Genomic DNA, 19157 nt, shown 5'->3' on the forward strand with positions numbered 1-19157 from the left:
CTTGAGACGGGATAATCGCCGCTGGTAAACATATCCCTTGTGCTTTGGACACTTTTGCCGCCAAAGTGTGTATATAGTTATGGTCGGGAAACCTCGAAGCTTATTCTTTTATTTATCAGTGGCTTAAGCCAGTGTTGCACTAACCGACAAACAGGGAGGGAATTTGCACACAGCGTGTGCTCATTGTTATCCTTTGCTGGTGCTGAGATTATTAAATATTTCTCAAATAGCCCCAAAAGGTTCTTGGCAAATTCAAATTATTAATTTCCCTATTTGCAAGACAATCTCAATCTCCTTGTTCTTTTTCTTCTCCCATTGCGAAAGAGAGTCAACTCTCTATTAGATAAATGCTTCCGGGAAGTGGAACTAAAGCGAGAGAGCAAACTTGAAGTCAGAACCAATTTAGCTTTCACTGGGGTAGAGTGTGTCTGTGAGAAAGAAAAATATTTTGTTGCTGAAGCTTTTCAACCGTTTCCCCGCCGCCGGTTTTTGTGGACAGAAAATTGCGGAAAAGTTAAAATCATGTGGCGTTTAAAGTATTTCCGCTCTCTATCTCCTCCTTTTTCACTTCCCTTCGCGATCACACAACCATTTCATATATCACATGAGCTGGAAAAAGACAATTTTCACAAATTTTCACTCACTTCATTTGAATATAATATGCATAGGAGAGTAATGCCATTTTGCGATACACATCTCAACTGATACAACACCTCGAGAGACGAGGCATAGTGAGCCCAGGGAATTCCGTGGGGATGTGCTGCAGAAAGGGGAGGGGTTATTTGAATTTTATAAGTTGAAGAAAAGTGGGTGTCTGTCTTGTGGGAAATTTATTCCCAAAAATTTTTCTCCCACACAATTCGAGCGATGATAGTATCAGAGAGGGGAAATGGCCTTCTTCGCCACATGAAGTGCGGTGAAAAGCGAGTGTTATTTTGCATTGCAGAGGCGATTTATGCTGTAGTTTCTGGAAGATTATCATATCGCGTGAAGCGATTAAGCTTCAGCCACAACTGTGGCATCATTTATAATGATGGAGAAAGAGCATCATGAATTTGTGTGACTAAAGTCAGAAGACTAATCTCAAATTTAATATTCACCGTATTCACCTTTGTGCAATCTCTCGCACTGCAGTGCAAATTGGGATTAAAATAAATAATGGCAAATGCTGCGGAAGTAAGAGCCTAACTTTCATCACACACACACATCAAATCAAGTTTGCCATATGGAAACTTCCACTAATCGTCTCACTGATACACCTCGATTGCACATAAATCAATTTGCAAGGATGAGAAAGCATAATTAGGCAATTTTGCTGCCTTTGATGTTTCCATGTGTATTTTCTGCTCTGCAGATTTCACCCCTCCTCGAAAACAATACATATATCCGACACACAAAATTATTATTCACGGCGTGTCCTTTTCCTCTTACTGAGACTCACTCTTCCGGAAACTAATTGGAGATGGTCGTCGGGGGCAACTTTGTACAAATTTCAATTTAATTCCCAATCGTCACTTTCCCCTCTCTCTCTATCAACCCTTCAGCGAGGGGGACATTTTTCGGTCCTGTCATCGATTATGAAGCGCCCAAAGGGGATGAAATGAGCAGCTCTTTCCCCGAATTTGCGAAAGGTGAAATCGATCGTGAACATTTGAGCAGTTATGTTAATTTATTATTTTCAGGTAAAAGCTTGGGTAAAAGGGCAAATTGATGAGTATTTTAAAACAGGTTCTTTAGGAATATTAATTACATACCGAATTCTTAGATCTCGAAGAGGATCAGCGAAGATCTGCAAAGACAAGAACACAAATTATGAAATTAGTGTTTAGTTGATTCGTTCTGATGGAAATGCGTCTCTAATTTGAATAAAAACCTCCGCCGAGCTTTTCTGTATAACCTCTAACTATCTCTATGGCTATAAATATTTCCGTGTCGACATCGTGGAAACATGGTAGGCAATATTGGGCCATTTTCCATGAGAACTCAATAGAGAGAAAATACAAACTGATGTGTTATTTGCTTGTCTGAAATTCGCTTCAATGGCTCCGAATGGCAGTCCCTAAGAGGTTGTCGCTGCACGAGGGCGCCTTTATTGTGCTTGTTACACAAAACATAATATTTGTAGGTGGAAAAGAAATCACTCTCCATTATTTGATATTCAAGTGAATTTGTTGATCTGGAAGTGATATTTGCAATAGACTTCATGAGGACATTCTCAAAGCAATGCGACTCTCAATCGCCGAGTGGCTTCGAGGAAGAAATCGCAATATTGCTGAGAGTCACCCATAATAGAGTCAGATGATTTATTGGCAAAGACGAAGCTCACTGCAATTTTTGTTTCTCACGCGAACAGGAGGTCTTTAAATTGAGCTTCTCTAGATTGAAAGTTGTATATATTAAGTGCGTGATTGAAAATGTTTACCATCTCTTTGACCTTTCACTTCCATCACTCATTTTCCGCGCCTCCCCCGTTTTGCGCGCCATCCCAAAACTCTGACCTGCCTTGGGAAGCTCTTTTTCAATTTCACAAAATCCAACTTGGAAACAACTGACAATACAATTTGTGCTTGCTTATCATTATTTTGTTACTCTAATTAGCGTTCTATTGTGTTGAAATGAATTTTATAGGGACGCCCCGAGGGCTTTCCTTCTATGTTTCTGCTGTCATTATTATTAATAAAGTGTATGAAAGCTCAACATCCTCTCTCTCTCTCTCTCGCACACATTCACACACACTATTGTGAAGCTGGAGAGTGGAATTCTCAAGTGGAATAGACAACAAATGAGAATCACATTCAGCATTAACCCACCATCTGATTTTCCGGCTCTATTACCCTCAATATGAACTTGCTATATAATTCACCATTAATCCAATAATTCTGCAAAGGATTTTAGACTGATAATTAAAATTTAATGCCACCACCCGGTCATTTTCTCGATTTTCTACGCGCTCAAGGCGACGAACGAGAGAATTGGTTGAAAAAGAAGTGTATTAAATTGCTCAACAATCTGTGTCATTACGTTCTTATCATGCTTTGCTTGCCAACTCGACGAAAAGCTCTCTGGGGGTGGAAAGGGGGAGATTTCACTCTTGATCTCACAATACCCCACTTGGCTTCAGAGTGACCGCCCTCATCAAACAGTGTACATCAATAAGTGGAAGCTTATTGCGTCCTTTTACATCTTTTTTTTTCTTTGCATGAAGGAAAGCAAATTGATAAAATCAATACATGATCTCGGATTTCTCTTAACCAAAATTCTATTTTCCACATTAATCACATTGCACTGCAACAGTGCGAGCAAAAGTCCTCTTTTCCGGGGGAAAAAAAAAGGATGAAAAAGTTGAGACCAAACAGTTTGTCACTGTCTGTGAGGCAAACTACAATTCTTGGCGTTGGGAGAATTCTACAAAAGCCAACAGATAATTTATCTGATTAATTAGGTCTTTATGCTTTTCTTCTCTCTTCTTCTACTTTCTGCACTTTTCCACTCTTCGCTGCCATCATGCAGGCCACAATGTCACCATTTCCTCGCTCAAGTCCACGCAGTGAAATTTTAAAGACACTCACTCAATTGTATAGTTTAATCCTATTGGGATATATCATCAAATGGAGAAAAAAGCTCCAGCGCACTTAAATTATATTGGAGTGTAGCATAAAAACGAAATTGTCTCCTCATCTTGCGGGTGGCAATCGCGCGAGCATGAGAGGATGAGTGAGTAAAAAGAAGATAAATAGAGAAACGAGAGAATTTCATTCAATTAGGATAATAGCAAGAAAAAGAGACTTTTACTCTGTAATGATGACTTCTCATGTTTTAATTATCTCCACCAGCAGTGGGAAATTTAATACCCCACTAGCGGATCTGGAGCTTTTTTCTCCACCACTTCTCCCCGTAACGAGTTGAGGCAGTGCACCTGAAAATGATAGGTATTGTTGGCAGTGTTTCAAATTGTCTTGCATGGTGAATTTTTACTGGGGAGATTCTTGAGCGCCCTCGAAACCTCAATTCTGGCCACCTTGGCAGTTTGTCGTGGTGTTCCAAGGCATGTGAAGACAAGCACGTGCTGGAGAAAATGTTGTGTGATTTTAATTGAAGCCTTCTTCTTTTCGACATCATTAAGACGTCGCGCGCTGGAAGAAGTGCTTCTCTGCACCCACTTTTATACTCTTGTCCTGGTTTCCTCTGCCGCCTATCTTGCGCCCCATTCCACGCCTCTTTGTGGGGGGGGGGGGGTAGTTCGAAGAAGAGACATTTTGTTGACAATAAGACACTTTTAATTGCAGAGAAAGTCACTCCGGGCAGCGCACTTCCTCGGGGCCTCGTCGACAAGACATTGTGCAACGCGTCCGTACACATTACGACTGCATTTTGCACTCTCAAAACGACTATACACAGCATGAGAAGTTGCTTCCAAGGGGCAAACTTTATGATTGTGTCTCTCCTGTTGCCACTCTCACCGTACTTCCTCTCGGAAAGCCATCCATTCACTGTCCTTCCGTTGGCTCATGAAGGTAGAAATGGACACTTTATCGACGGAATACAATCTGTCGATTCTCATGTAATCCATAACGCTCGTGATCCGATTAAATCAATTGATAGAACCTGAAGAGATCGTAATTATCAGGTGAAGGAAGAGCTCCACAAGTTGAAATCCTCTTGACTTGCAACGTCTTTCAACTCTTCTCGCTCGATGACTCGCACTCATCTTTCATATATAGTTGAAATTCAGCATTGTGTGGAGGTGAATATTTGCCGTGAATCAACGACTTGACGGTATAATTGGTAAATTAAGGGAGTAAATGTTAAAATCTCCTTGAATTTCTCACAAACTTTGCTTTCCGCCTGTCGAAGAGAAGATTATTGTAGTAATTCTTACAAAGAAGCTCCATAAGTTGATAATGACGAATTTTCCTCCCCTGTTAACCCTGCGGAAGTTCACTTAACCTCCCGAGTTTAGTAATAATATCAAATTCGTGAGAAACTGCTAATTAATGAGGAAACTGCGCTTATCAGAGTTTCACTTAAAAATACAGCAAATAAACATTTTATCTTGTGTTTAGAGGAGAATTTCTACAATAGCCGAAAGGTGTGTGTTGAGCCTGTGCATTGAGTGTTGTTTTCCACCATTGAAGTGGCAACAAAGGGGATGAATTTTCATCACTTGGTAAAATTGAAAATGCTCCGCACTCTTGCGTGGCACATGTTAAACAGCCGCTCTTCATTTATCAGACCCTCGCACGACAGGGTGGTTGACGATATGGGGATATTTGCGCCCCCGTCGCCGAAATCTGTGCACTTTGCAATATTGTAAGCACAGTGGCTCACAAGCGGATTCATTGTACATGCGACGAAGTTTGTGAAAAGGAAATTTACTGGTGTACCAACTAATGCTAATACAGAGTTCTGAGAGTTGCTGATAAATCTTATTACACATACAATTGAGTGAATCATTTCTTGTACTCAGCCCGGGATATTATATCTAATGAACTCCTCTCGTTCACCCCCCAAACCAACCCCCATGCGTCTCCTGCACTTCCGTCACTTTGATTTTCCATTTACATCCGCACTTCTTCATCGCCACACCCCCGTTTTCATCCCCCAAAGCAATAGTTAACAGTGGAAATGCGGGCAACTAGAGTTGATCACAAGTACAATATTGCATTTTGTATAGAGAATTTCTCTCACTCTAAGTTTTCCAATATCTCAATTCATATCTCCGATGATGTCTTTAACATGCCAAATACGGTAAGTAGATTAACCCAGAAAAGTTCACCCAAAACCCCAGGAATACTCGCAAATTACATTAGAAATGAATTCAGGAATTGAGAGCTTAGTATTTGCAAATTCAATTAAACTTTGAGCACTTGATTTAACTTTAATAACTATGGAGAAGCTTCCGGGTGCATTGAATTTTTGCATATGTCTGCATCTCTAATCTCTCATCTGCAAGTCCTCCAGCTCTTCGGAGGGCAAATTCACCCTTGGCCCACACCGTGTGGTCCCCCGTCTCAGCTACATGTGCTTTGACTGGCTTGGTTACAATATAAATTACAATTTCTAATTGATTTCGGATAAATAGAGGTGGAAATGCAGGGCGTGGATTCCACCCTCTGCCATTCGGGATGAATTGGATGAAGTTTTATTACCAATTACTGATTGTGCGACGCTGAGCAGGGAGTTTTGCTGGGAGGGGATGTAAAAGTTTAAAATCCTTGTTGTCTATAACACTTGAAATGACTAATGGAAGTAACATAAATTGGGGCTATGCCGGATACTATATACACAGATACCTACGGAACTCATGGGAAGTGCTCAGATTTCTCTTCTCATCCACACTTTGCCTAATGAATTCTGCATGCAACGATGCAAGGAACAACTTTCTGTTCATGACGTACACATTTATGCCATGAGATACTTCGGCTTCAACCCCTACAATGTCAGACTGTATTCAATTGTATATCCCAATGGGAAAAACCGATATACAATTAAAACTTTCTTTCGCTTGTTTCACTTGGCAATACTGATATAAGGTTTCGCGTGCTCCCTATTTAATTGTGTTTTAAAACTCTTGCAGTTTCAGCTGTAGTGAATAAATAAATTGAATCACTTATGAATTTAATTAATTATTTAGTCCAAGGATGAGTTGGAAAACTACAAAATCCCCCATGAGTGATCAAGGAGTTTTCCGGAGCAGACACTTTTTGGAGGACAAACGATCTCTGGCACAACTCACTTGTCTCCCCGCCGTGGGGAATTGTAAGACAGGTGAAGAAGGTCGCCGAGAGAGAAGCATTTTTAATAATTCATCCACTCATCTTGATCAATAATGGCTGCCTTGCATCATCCACCCCTTTTCCTCCCCTCGAGCGCCCAAATAGACGGCATCAGTGCCAAGTTTGAATTATCATTTGGATGTGCTCTGGGTGTTTTGTGAGTTGGCATGAATTTTATAAACACTAAATTGTAAGACCTCATACAGTTCCACATCAAGATATCGCAATATTGTAAATTGGAACACTGTTGCCATCAAAACACTCCCTCGTCTCATGAAATTTAAATTCCACCTCCATATATGTGGGATATTATACATTTCCAGGGCATATATAGATGGCAAGGCTTCCGATGAATTGAGCTGAGATGCTCTTAAATCAAAGAGGATGTTTCTCATCATGTGCCCTCCTCTCCTCCTCTTCGATTTTGGGCATCGGCACTGCCCATGATCGTCTCTGTTTTCACCTATTCTGGCAGCATCACTGCTCCTGACAGCTCCTTGCTCAATACACCTCTCCACTTCCAATCTGTCCGGCATCAGCCACCAAAAATATGTATCCATGGCACACACATTGATCCATCCAATTTGAAGGGTATTTGCCCAGAGCCATGATGAATTCGTACAATTCTGGCTTCACTCAACCAGCATGTGTAGAATCTACAGCTTTTTTCCCTCATCGCTTCAAAATACACTGCAACTTTGCACCAAATGTCAATTAAAACTTTATGAAATGAATTACAATTAAATATTTGGCATGAGTTTCGGACGAATCACATAATCGTCACTCTTGCTCACTCAGCAATGCTGTGAATTTTGAGAGATTTAAACTATAACAACATAAAAATACTATTTGCACTCGGTGTTGGCAATACAGTCGCATTGAAGATGGTTGTAATCGCCACGATAAGTGTGCAAAGAGGGAAGCACTGGAAGACCATCTGAGAAAAGAACATCTTTTAAGACTCCTCCTCGATGGGCGACAATTTTAATCCACTCCACACAGTCTGACATTCAGACAGTGAAGTGTAATTTTTCTAAAATTCTGGCTCAATGTCAAGTATTTCGAAGAGACCAACACTCCTTTTGGGCAATTTTCGGTGTCCAAATGGGCCAGTTTAATTGAATAGCCAGTGCGGAGGGATTAACTTTGACACAATCGTCAATTTGTTAATTAATGCGGCAGTTGATTTCACGTCACCCAGAGATCTCTAAGTGATTTGGTGAATTTCCGAGGCTCCAAAGAGGATTACAGCCTGAATTCATGTGTGGGTTGAAATTGGGAAAATGTCCGCGCGGCAATTGGAATTTGTCTCCACTTAAGTGATAATTTGCCAGCCATGAGATTTGCATTTTGCTCACATTTGTTATTCACTGGTGAGACGACACTTCTGGATTCTCACCTCCTCGAAATTTGCCAGCGTGGCCCAAAACGGAAAATCAATTGATTGTGCTGTTTATGGGCGCGCAAATTCTGTTCGATATATCCGTTCAACGAGAATTCCATACTTTGGATTTATTCTGGGGCTAATAATGAGAGAGTGAGGGGGGAGTTTTGGTATACATTCCATTGGGAGCATTTTCATTGAATGGCCATCAGTAAATTTTCAGCATTTGGCACCACACTAAAGCTTACTAAATCCCCTCACTGAAGCATTTATGGGGACGCGGTTACATTTTAAACCGCACGGTAATGGCACCACAAATACATTACATCTCTTGAATTAATACTTTGCCATTCGACAGTATGATACTTTCGATTAATGCTGAAGCCTTTCCAGAGGGGAGAATAATTTAGAGGACACCGCAAAACAAATCTATCGTTGACGTGAGCCAGCAATGTTGCGCAATTGAATATTATCGAGTTAGGCGAATAAAATTTATGGCTTCACTTGTACTCATTGATAATGCATTGCCAGTTTCCAGAATTTCCAAAATGCAGATGCATTATGTACATATTCCATGGATGGGTATTTCAAGCGAAAATTCAATGCACAGCCTCGCCTCACGTGAATGGATTTGCTATTATGTGCGGGTAATTCCATGCGAAATGGCCTTTTTATAGGTATAATTTTAATTCCCGCTCCCGGGAAAATACATTCATAGGTGAGAAAACTATTTCGCCATAATCTCTATGTTCTGGTTTCAAAATCACGATGTTAAAGCATCCAAAGACACAGTGTTGAGCTTGTTAAGTTTACCAATTACTCACTTTTCCACACATTTATTCTGCAACTTCAGTGGTAATTTAAACGATAAACACATTCAAGACAACTGTTGTTCGGGAAAAATCCACCTCAATCAAGGGGTGGAAATCCGGTGAGCAGCTTGTTTATTGAGCAAGCAAATTACACCACTGTGGCAAATGCATTTACCGCCACGAGAGATCAAATACATCCACCCTTTCCGCAGCAGGAATCACCCTGGCGAGTCCGCCGGAAGTGACACACCTCAGAATTCGCACACTCGGCCGAAATACAAGGTGAAAGAAACCCCCCAAACAACCCCTTCCGGATGCTCCGCCATCCTCTGGAATAATTATAATTGTAATGAAATTTCCAATGACAATTTTCCCCTATATGAGCCATGTTATTCAATTGATTACTTTCAATTTGCCACCATGCGGAGCTCATCTGATGTCGGGGATGAGCCATTGGGGGCTGCTTAGCAGACCCAGCGAGGGGATGATTCTCCGACAGCACAGTTGGTGCAGCGATTATACTTTTGGGGGGTGAAAATCAATTTCCTTTTTGTCAGGGAGATTTTCGATTTTTCTCCCAATAAATTCGCCCATCCATGGACAAAAGGCGTTATAATAAATTTTTCCATCAAACTCTATTAATTATTCATTCTTTGAAAGTGGATGATTTGAATGAATTTGCATGTCTAAAGTGCCAATGACGCCCCATTGCACGACTTTACGGGAATCTCATCTTTCAATCTTCCACTGTTCAAATTGATTTTCTGCCAACTCACCCTGCTTTCCGTGGCCCTTCGGTTTATTTCTGGCTTGGGAAATTTTATCGGAAAAGCAAGATAAACCGTGAAACTGTCTGCACGAAAGGGTCTAAGTCTCTATACTGCACATATTGTATGCACAATGTCAACTTGAAATGGAAACTCTGGCCGATTGCTTATATTTTGAGAGAATATATACAATGTAGAGATTTTAAATAGTGCCTCTTGTGGATCTGAGACATTTCGGTTTGCCGCGAATATTCATGTAAAGCTAGAATTCGCCTGAAACAACTGAAAAAATTCGTCGAAAAAATTATTTGCTGTTCAGTTCACGACACTTTTTCCACGAAATCAACCCTTTTTACGCGATCAGTTGCGCTCAGAACTCTCTTGTTGGGATAATAGGTCCTTCTGGTTATCTCCCTGATTAAATGTCCTTTTTTGCACCGTCGAAAAATCTCCGTATGATCCGATTTGGTGTTCATTTAATGAAATTTTGATATCAGACACGTATAATCCAGATATAAAATAAAAATCTATAGGAAAATTGTCCTGAAGACATCTCGGATTAACTTAAATGAATTTAAGAACCCAAAACATATGTACCGGACAAATAATCAAAGATTGCTGAAGCGGCGCTATTTAAAATCTCGGGCTATTTACTACTTTGCTTCGGTTTTGATATCACAAAGGGATTAAAGATTAGGCCGAATGTCTTCAAACTTGGCATGGTAATTACTTATTAATGAGAGAAGATTTGTGGAAAATTTCAGACCTCTAGATTTACGTGAAAATCAGAGTCGCGGGGGGTTATTTAAAATCTCTACACTGTATATAGTTCTCATTGTTTAATTGAATTTGATTCCTCGCAGAAGGATTTTCCATTATGCAGATATCGTTTTAAGCGAGTGAAAATATAAAATTGAATTCACTCTCTATTCGCCCAGTATTTTTTTCTCTACAATATACGGAAAACTTGATAGAAAAAATGGCAAGAAAGAATAAAAAGTGGTGATAAAAAAGTGAAAGAGTGTTTGCGGAAAAAAGTTGGGAGTTTTCACAATAATCATCAGGAGACCACAATTCTTTAGCCACAGGAAGTTGAATGAGATTGAAAAGTTTTAGCCTTTTCTGATACACTCATATGCCATTCTTCTCTGCTACTTTTTTTTTTGCTCTCATCGCGAGCCACAGCAAAAGGCCAGGCAACAGAGGCGAAATGGAATTATTTTCATTGAAAATGTTTGATGTTCTTTGCTGTGGCTTTTCACTCTTGCGCCACATAACTCAATAATATCCAATGCACTGCATCCCCACAATGGCCCGGTAAATTTCATTATGGCATTCGTCAGTTGATATTTGAAGGATTCTAACTGAGAATTCATTTCACCCCTTTTCCCAGGTATGTTATTTCACCTCGAACAATGGCCACTCTTGGCGCTCTCAAGCGACTGTTTACCAGCCCATTTTCTCCGGGTAATTTTCTTTCCCTGTCGTCCGGGTGGGAATTATTTCAGTGATTACACTTATCTACCTTTATCCCGGCGTTAATTGGTATCATAGATAATGCCCCAGAATGAGAAGTGGGTGACACATTAATGAGGGGCAATAAGACTTCCATGAGGACCGTAATAATACTTATTATTCAGGATCAGAGTTGAGAAAAACCATTTCTCGCTGTTTATCTAGTGCAGGAGTGAAATGAGGAGAAATTGAGGTCTTCTGTGTGAGTCTTGTCAGCTGAATCATTAGGAAAAATCAACCCCCATCTAGCTTTTTGCAGCTCTAACCCTAACCATGCGCCATCTAATGAATTACACCTGATGGTTCAAGAAGTCGTGCAGCCCCCAGGAATTGATTTATCGCGGAGGCATAAAAGCCAGCATTAGCGGAAATATGAAGACAGTCAATTCTCATGCGATAATCACAGGAAATTACAAGTTGTTTCCAGCAATTTTTCCCTCCGAGCACACACACACACACACACACTTTGCATGGGAAAATAGGGGGAAAATGTGTGTGACAAAAGGCATCCCAGACAGGATCCATTAGGGAGGTACTCGCAAAAGAATAAACGTGACAAAGACGTGTACATGCAACAAAGAATGTTAAATGTGAAAAGCAGTGTGCTTTAAGCTTTTCACTTCTGCAAAAATATTTTCAACACCCTTCCACAGCTCCTTTTGTGCTTTTCTCTTCATCTGTGAATTTTCTCAGCACACGCGAATTCATCGTCAAATAGTAGTTATTTCGAATTTAAATATTTACACGGATGCTTTATCCTTTCTCTGCTTTTTTCCACACCAGCGCTAATTTACCAGCACACTGAAGAGGTGGAGAAATGGGGTTTTTTTTGCTCTCTCTCTCGAAGCGAATCCCACGCTATTCCGTCTTTAGAACGAAAGGGAAGACAAATCAATTAATAACGCATAAATTAAAAAGTTTCTACTTTGTGCACAATCAAGTGTTGTATTTCCATGGGAAAAAAACAGATTTTCCTGTATTACTCAAGTTTTCATTTCAATACTCTTTAGCTCAGAGAAGGTTGGATGTTGCAAAATCCAATTAACCCTCAAAGTTCAAGTAACTTCAGAGATATTCTGGTGTTCATGAGCGAATAAAAAAAATTCATTTTTTCTCATTTTTCAACGCCACTTCTTCTAAGTAATTGTTGAGCTGTTAACTTCACAATTAAATTCATCCAAATAAGAATTCTAATTCAATTAACTTAATCATTATTCAATAATTTTGATTTTCGTGATTTTTATTTAAATTCAAATTATTTCACACAAATTTTAATCATTTTTATGTAGAAAGAGCAAGATTATAAGTGTTTTCCAAATTTCTTCTTAGTCTTTCTTTCAGAAGTTCGAATCAAGCTTGTGGCAAATTTTGCGGCTTTCTTCTGTTATTGTTGTAATATTTTTTATTAAATATTCAAAACATATATTTTAATATAATTTGATTATTTAAATAATTCAATTTTCGATTATTTTGCATATTTTTCTTGGAAAATAACCATATTTTTATTATTTTATGTAAATTTTGATTATTTTTCCCATACAAAGTAAAAATAATATTTACATATTTGATTGAGTCCATTAAAATTCTTCGAAAATCGTCTATTGAATTTCCTCTTGGAAACAATATATTCAAAATCCTGAAACGGTTTATCACAGCTTCTCTTTTCAATTAGAATAACTAAATGGAATATTGGTTGAATTTATGTTTCAGCATCACTTTACTGTGTGTGTGAGAGAGATTTTGTGGAGTATCGCTTTAGGAAAATCTCTCACGACATGCTTAATCTTCTGTGCATCAATTTCTACGTGATGGTACATTTGAGAGACAGTGTGACACGCACCTCTGGGAGCGCTGCTCCATCCCTGAATTCCCAATGCCATGGATTCCTCTCGAGACTGATTCGAGGAATTAAATGTGGGCAGACGAGAAGAAGAGAGAGATAGAGGAAAAAATCAATTGCTGTTTAAGTATCTAAGAGAGGAAAAGAGCATCGATGGACGTCTTGAGTCTCCTCTGGGAAACACTTAAAATATTAATGCCTGGATTAGGATAAAGGATTTCATCCAAATTGAATTCATATCTCATCATCCGCCAATATCTACATTTCACGGACGGAGATCCACAATCGTGAATAGAGTCACGTACGAGCTACCTCGTTGGAGCATTTAGGATTTTATTTGATTTTCTCGACGGTTTCCTTCCTTTTCGCCACCTTCGGCAGCAGTGCATCCCGAAGACACACCGCGCTCAACATCTAAATCTTCATTCTTTGCTCCTCAATTCGCCATCTATCGCTGACGCCATTGCGAAAGGATGAGGTGTGCGCAATATAGGAATATTTTTCACATAACTAGCATTCACTGTATCATGAAGAAGTATGTTACATGGTGTGAATTTTCCACGAGAATTCCTCAATGTCCCGGGATTATTGCTGAAGTGTGTTGCAGGAAAACTGTGTGCGGAGTTCGGAATCTCGAGTTTGTTGGTGCATGGATAAAGAACACATATTTACACGATAGCTCGGTTGCTTGGGAGGATAAATCCACAAACTCATGTGCAATTAACTACACTCTTGTCTTTTTCTGACACCACTTTGGCTGGAGAGAAGTGCAGACGGAACACCCCAGATCGAGTGCACTCTTAGAAATTGGAGCGTAAAGATCAACTATACTGAAGCGCTACCGAATTTCACCGAGCAACAATCCTCTGCCGCAGGGACACACAGTGAGTTAATGGAAAAGGATAGCATCGATGCGTGTGTTTTGGCGCGATACTTGCCACGTTATTTTAGATAAGTGTACACACCTTGCAGAAGACATATTGCACAACACGTCCAACGGTGAATCACTCTAATCACACCGACGAGCTTGGTGAAAAGTTTCCACCTCTTGTATGGTTTCCTGAGCCCTTGTGGAAATATTTACATTTGCCCTCAGAAAGTGCGAGAGAAAATCCCTCAACAACCCCACACCCTCGCAATTGGAGGAGCATTTAAATGCCTCTCCCGCCCATACTGTTCAATGAATATTACAGCTGTATATTCCGAACGTTTCTCTTTTTCCACACACACACACACACCGCATTTAACGCCCTGGGTAAACATCTGAAAATTTAGGCCATCGCACTCAAAGGCACAGACCGTCCGCAAGAGAATTTTCTGCGGAAGTGCCACGGGAAAGGCGATACTTCACAGCGGCAGAGAGAGAGATGATTTACACAGGTGACTCTCGGCCGCCCACAAGAGAGGTGTAGATGGTTCTTGTGAGTGTTTGCAGAGTGTAATAAATGTTTGAGAAAAATTAATTGGATTTATTCCATGGACTTCTCGTGCAGTTTTTGCCCAATTGAAAAGGGAGAAAAATGGGGTGGAAAAAAGTCCAGAGTGAGGATTCGCTTCTAAGTTTCGAAAGTTCTGTGGAAATCTCACGGGATTAAAATCCCCATTAATTGCCTAAGCTGAGGATTAAGGAAGAGCTGATGATAATTTATTACTTTGTCTGCGGGTGTAAATGTCTTTTGGCGTGAGATAATTGAATATTAATTGAAATCTTTGCAAATAAACCGCAATTTTTCCTATACTGAATATAAAGAGAGACGATTTTTCCATTAATTCAATACAGCTTTTGTCGTGCTGTTCTCTGTCACTTTAATGGTCCTTTTCTCACTTTTCACAAGTGTAATTCACCACAAGATTGGACCGCAGGATTTGTGATTGCAACTTCAAAATTTTCCCATGCAAGCTTCTCAACTCTTGAGTGGTAGGTAATTAATTTAACTTGAGATATCCTCTCTCTCTCTCATCCATTGTTTTCGCTAAACAAAAGCATCATGTCCAAGATCGTGTCCCAGATTGAAGAGCTTTGGGGGATGGAAAGGAGAAACAACTGGGGCAAATATCACTCGTCGTTCAAACTCAAAGTCCCTCTCTCTCTCTTCCCCAACAAAGTGGATGAAAAAAGTTGTAATTGAATTTAGAGAAGACTGGAAATACCTCTGCCAGTGAATGCACATGGAGATGGCGCAAATATGATGGAATTTCCTTATGCACCCATATTTTAAAAGTCTTCAGAGATAGGCGATATTCTCTGCACTGATTGACTTATAAGTTTTCCACTGAATACAGAAGCGACCGGCGGTTGGGGGGAAACCATAGGAAATACCCTTCGTTTCCCCATCATCTATGTGGGATTGGAAATTCCACCGCACTGTAATTCATCGGGAGTCGCACGAGGGCGACTCTCCAGCTGCACAATACAAAAGTCATAGATCCACACTCTGTACGTGGGAACAAAGAATGGGGATGGCTGAGATCCATAACTTTGTACTTTGATACGTACATGATGGTGCTATTTAAATGGAATTTTCTCGAAGCCGCAGAGCCGAGGAGGGGATGGTGGAGCTTCAATGGTATATTCAGTGTGGCCGGGAAAGCGCTGTATCAGCTGAAAAAGTGGAATACACCACTAGCGTATTGTGGGTGTTCTGTTGTTAATTAAAATCGATCATTATGTAAGTTTTGTGTGGAATATAGTAGGTGCTCACATGCTCCCCCTTAGACGTCTCTATTGCCTACCCTATTTGGCACAAATGAGGCCCCCGTGACGGGGCTTTTCACTCCAATAGCATGCGGTTGCCGGCTGGGAGTTAGCATAAAGGGCGGATGGGAGGGGGGGATGAAACTGGTGCTATACTGAAGAATATTGCGGATATGCTTTCAAAAGTTGGCATAAAATCTCATGGTGGAATTAAATTTTCATACCCAAGTGTTCGATGCAAAGAGCCATATATGACTACACAACAAGCTTTTATCCCTCAAAATTTTACTGGCATCACTTGTGAAAAGTTCATTGTGGGGAAGAAAGTGTACCCCAGACTTTGTGCCCCTGTGCTTCACCCCAACTGTTTGAAATCATATTGAATACGCTGCCGGAATACTAAATCCACCCCCACTTGAGTTTATTGAGAGTCAAGAGAAAGGTCTCATGGTGAGGACAACAAATCAAATACCTCGCAATTATACTTTGCAGTTCTGCTTCTTCCCCAAGCCAACCCCCAAGCCAACCCCTCTCTGACTCTCCCATGGTATGATTCTGACGAAAATTCCCCACCCAGGAAATGATGATATGAAAGACGCCTTAAACTTCCAACGACACCTCTTCTTTGTACATTTTCCCAATGAAGGAGAAATGATTCATACTCATGCGATTCCAGGTGAACAATGTACGACCACTGTGAAATGGTAAAGTTTGTGATTTGCAAGTTCTCTTCCTGCTTTTCTACCATTTCACACACAACACAGCCATCAGCAAATGCACAATGCCAATTGAAGTCTCCTCTATTCACTTAATTCAATCAGCGAATTGGGAAGATATTTAACTTTGTGAGAGATTCAATTGGAAATGTTTGTGAAACTAAAGGTAGGGGTGAATTTTCTTCAATTCATAAAGTGATTTCCCGAATAGATATCAAAGAGTGGGTTTTGCCGTGAAATAAGAAAGTGCGCATTGAGAAATTCTGAGATGTTGCAGAGCTTTCTTTTTTCAAAATTCCCTCCACAAATCGAGCTTAAACTACTGCATTTTCACTTCAGTATGTAATCTTGAAAGTTCTGCTCGATGAGTTCTGTGTAAAATTCAGCAGTAGATTCTGTGTGCCGTCAAGTGACCCCCATTGAGAATGACAATCGCAATTGGTCTCATCTTCAATCTAAAGCCCCTTTTCAATTTCTCAGTTGCATATTTGGTGAAATGAGATTTCTCATCTGTCCTTTTGTGCAGGCTCTTCATCCGCCTTGTGTCACTCTGTCGCCATCAGTGCTTTCGGTGGCCTTTTTCGAGATGAGGATTTCCCACTTAATCCCAGTGTGGATGGTCTTCTGGCGCTCTGGCTATCTCATCCTGCACAATTAGGGGAGTCTGGAGTGAAAATTGCTGAGAATGCCCGGCTGATGGGCAAACTTTTGATTGTAAAATTCCCATGTGAGCTCTGGCAGTGCGCAGAAATTGCTCACTTGAGTGCACAATTGGCATGTGAAGATACACAGCAAACTGAAGATGACACCAAAATACACACACACACATTTTTGCCAGTGGAACAATTCACGGGTGAAATTGTGCAGGTGCACAGCGTCAAATGCGCTCCTTGGGATGGTGATTGAAAAATGGGGAGCTTTGTCGGGAGGGGTGGAAAAAAAATCGCGGAGGAGAATTGCAGACTTTCCCTTGTGCTTATGTTAATCGCATGAGCGGATCTGCGATGCACCCGGGAAGTTCTTGACGTGGCAGCTAAATACGAGTAATTAGGGAAGTTCTCAAAGTTTCACATTTCAGGCGGGATAGTTTGAGAATTATCGGGGCTGCCAGAGAGAGCTTGGCCCACATGGTGTGAGAGGACACTTTTGCACAACACGATGTGCATTGTGTATATTGTTATTCCGATGGTGTCGGAGCGAGGAAAATTAATGTGCGTTTAATTGCTCAGTGGTAATTATCTTTTGTGATGGAATTATTCATTCTTCTGCGCCCCCAACAGTCACGTATACAATTTTTATCACACCCAAAGCCACGGGAAACAGAAGAAGCTCAGGGGCGGAGCGCACAAGGCCCGCACATTGGGCCGAGAGTTGGTCTGATCGTGCCTTAAATCGTCAAAAGAGATGCCACGCGGCGCCCCACACCCCATCGCCCACCCTCCTGGATGCTTCTGCGGTGGCTGCAGAGCCGTGGCACAATGGGCGAGAGACATTTCAATTTCCGCATAAAGTGAGGCGAGACACGAAATGAATTGGATGGATTTCATAGGAGATACGCACTCCATAAAAAAGTTCATTGCTACTCTTACCGCCTCCTCAAGATGCCGAGGGGTGCGTAGCTCAGCGGAAATCCACGGTGTTCTTGCCTGCCTGCAAAAGGAAGGAGAGGGAAGCATTGAATGTGAGTTTAAACTGCCGGCGGATTTTGAGCGCATAACAATCTTTTTCATGTGCCTATATGGCGCATAAATTGTGAACTTGAAAGTGAATTAGCGGCAGGCTTTTCGAGTTTGTGCGGGAGAGCTTTCACGTTCATATTTCATAAAGTATTCAATAGAAAATTTACGGGTTTGCCGAAAATTTTAACTACCAATACAACTTCTCTGTGGCTTTGAGTTCTATTTAACCTGGGTGTTTTAGGGGAAGTTTTTTGAACTTTAAGTTTGAATTTCATTAAAAAAAAAAAAAAGTCTTTACATTCTCCTTATTGTGTAACAATCAATATTTTTCTCATTCTTCAGAGCTTTTAAATAAGACCAGTGAGATTTTTAGGAAAAGAGTAAGAGAAGCCAATTGGAAAATATAGCAAACACTATTAAAAGTTGCAGAAGAAAGCGGAGAATATTTAATAATAATCACCAAAAGAGGCTCAGGAGAATATGAAGTTTGGAGGAAAAGTTTCGGAAAAATAAAACTGTAAATTTCCATCTCTGCATTAAAAGTTTTGAACCCTCGCCAAAATTGAGCAATCACTCACAAATTTGCAGTATTTCTTCCACTCACACCACGAGCGTGAATACATTGTCTCAGGAAATTTAAATACACAGGATGACAAAAGGTCGGACTCAGTGTGAAATTTCCTGAATAAATAAGGTGAAAAAAAGTATCTCCGTTTGAGTTAAGAGTGGTGGCAAAAGTTTTTCGTGATGTCTTTTTCCGTGCGGCGAGAGTGTTTTGCATGGCGTGCTTTTGGGAAATGCTGGAGTAATGAAATGAGAAAACAATTTCATTTCTCTCACGAGGGATTTTCCTCCCCGACTGAATGCGTGGCACATGGACGAGATATTTCAAATGTGATGAGGAGCAATAAAATGCGTTGGTCGGGATGAATTAGAAAATTAATTTTTGCCCTCTCTCACTCGGTGAAGGATG

General features: G+C 40.5%; 2 protein-coding genes across 6 annotated transcripts in view; one reads left to right on the plus strand and one right to left on the minus strand.

Annotated features, from left to right (window-relative positions):
* Positions 1–19157, plus strand: part of LOC132261153 (arf-GAP with coiled-coil, ANK repeat and PH domain-containing protein 2) — a 292140-nt gene that overhangs the window by 216148 nt on the left and 56835 nt on the right. The window lies entirely within an intron of this gene.
* LOC132261158 (poly(rC)-binding protein 3) overlaps positions 1–19157 on the minus strand; it is a 100619-nt gene that overhangs the window by 65372 nt on the left and 16090 nt on the right. For 4 of the 5 annotated variants that reach the window (XM_059759771.1, XM_059759770.1, XM_059759766.1 and 1 more), the window contains 2 exons: positions 18095–18155; positions 1755–1789 (listed from right to left, as the gene is read on the minus strand). The gene's annotated coding sequence lies outside the window, so the exon portion shown is untranslated. The remainder of the gene's footprint in view (positions 1–1754; positions 1790–18094; positions 18156–19157) is intronic. The other variant, XM_059759768.1, reaches the window with a different exon arrangement.

Source organism: Phlebotomus argentipes, unplaced genomic scaffold, assembly GCF_947086385.1.
Source record: "Phlebotomus argentipes unplaced genomic scaffold, Phlebotomus argentipes genome assembly scaffold_18, whole genome shotgun sequence".
Classification (NCBI taxonomy): Eukaryota; Metazoa; Arthropoda; class Insecta; order Diptera; family Psychodidae; genus Phlebotomus; species Phlebotomus argentipes.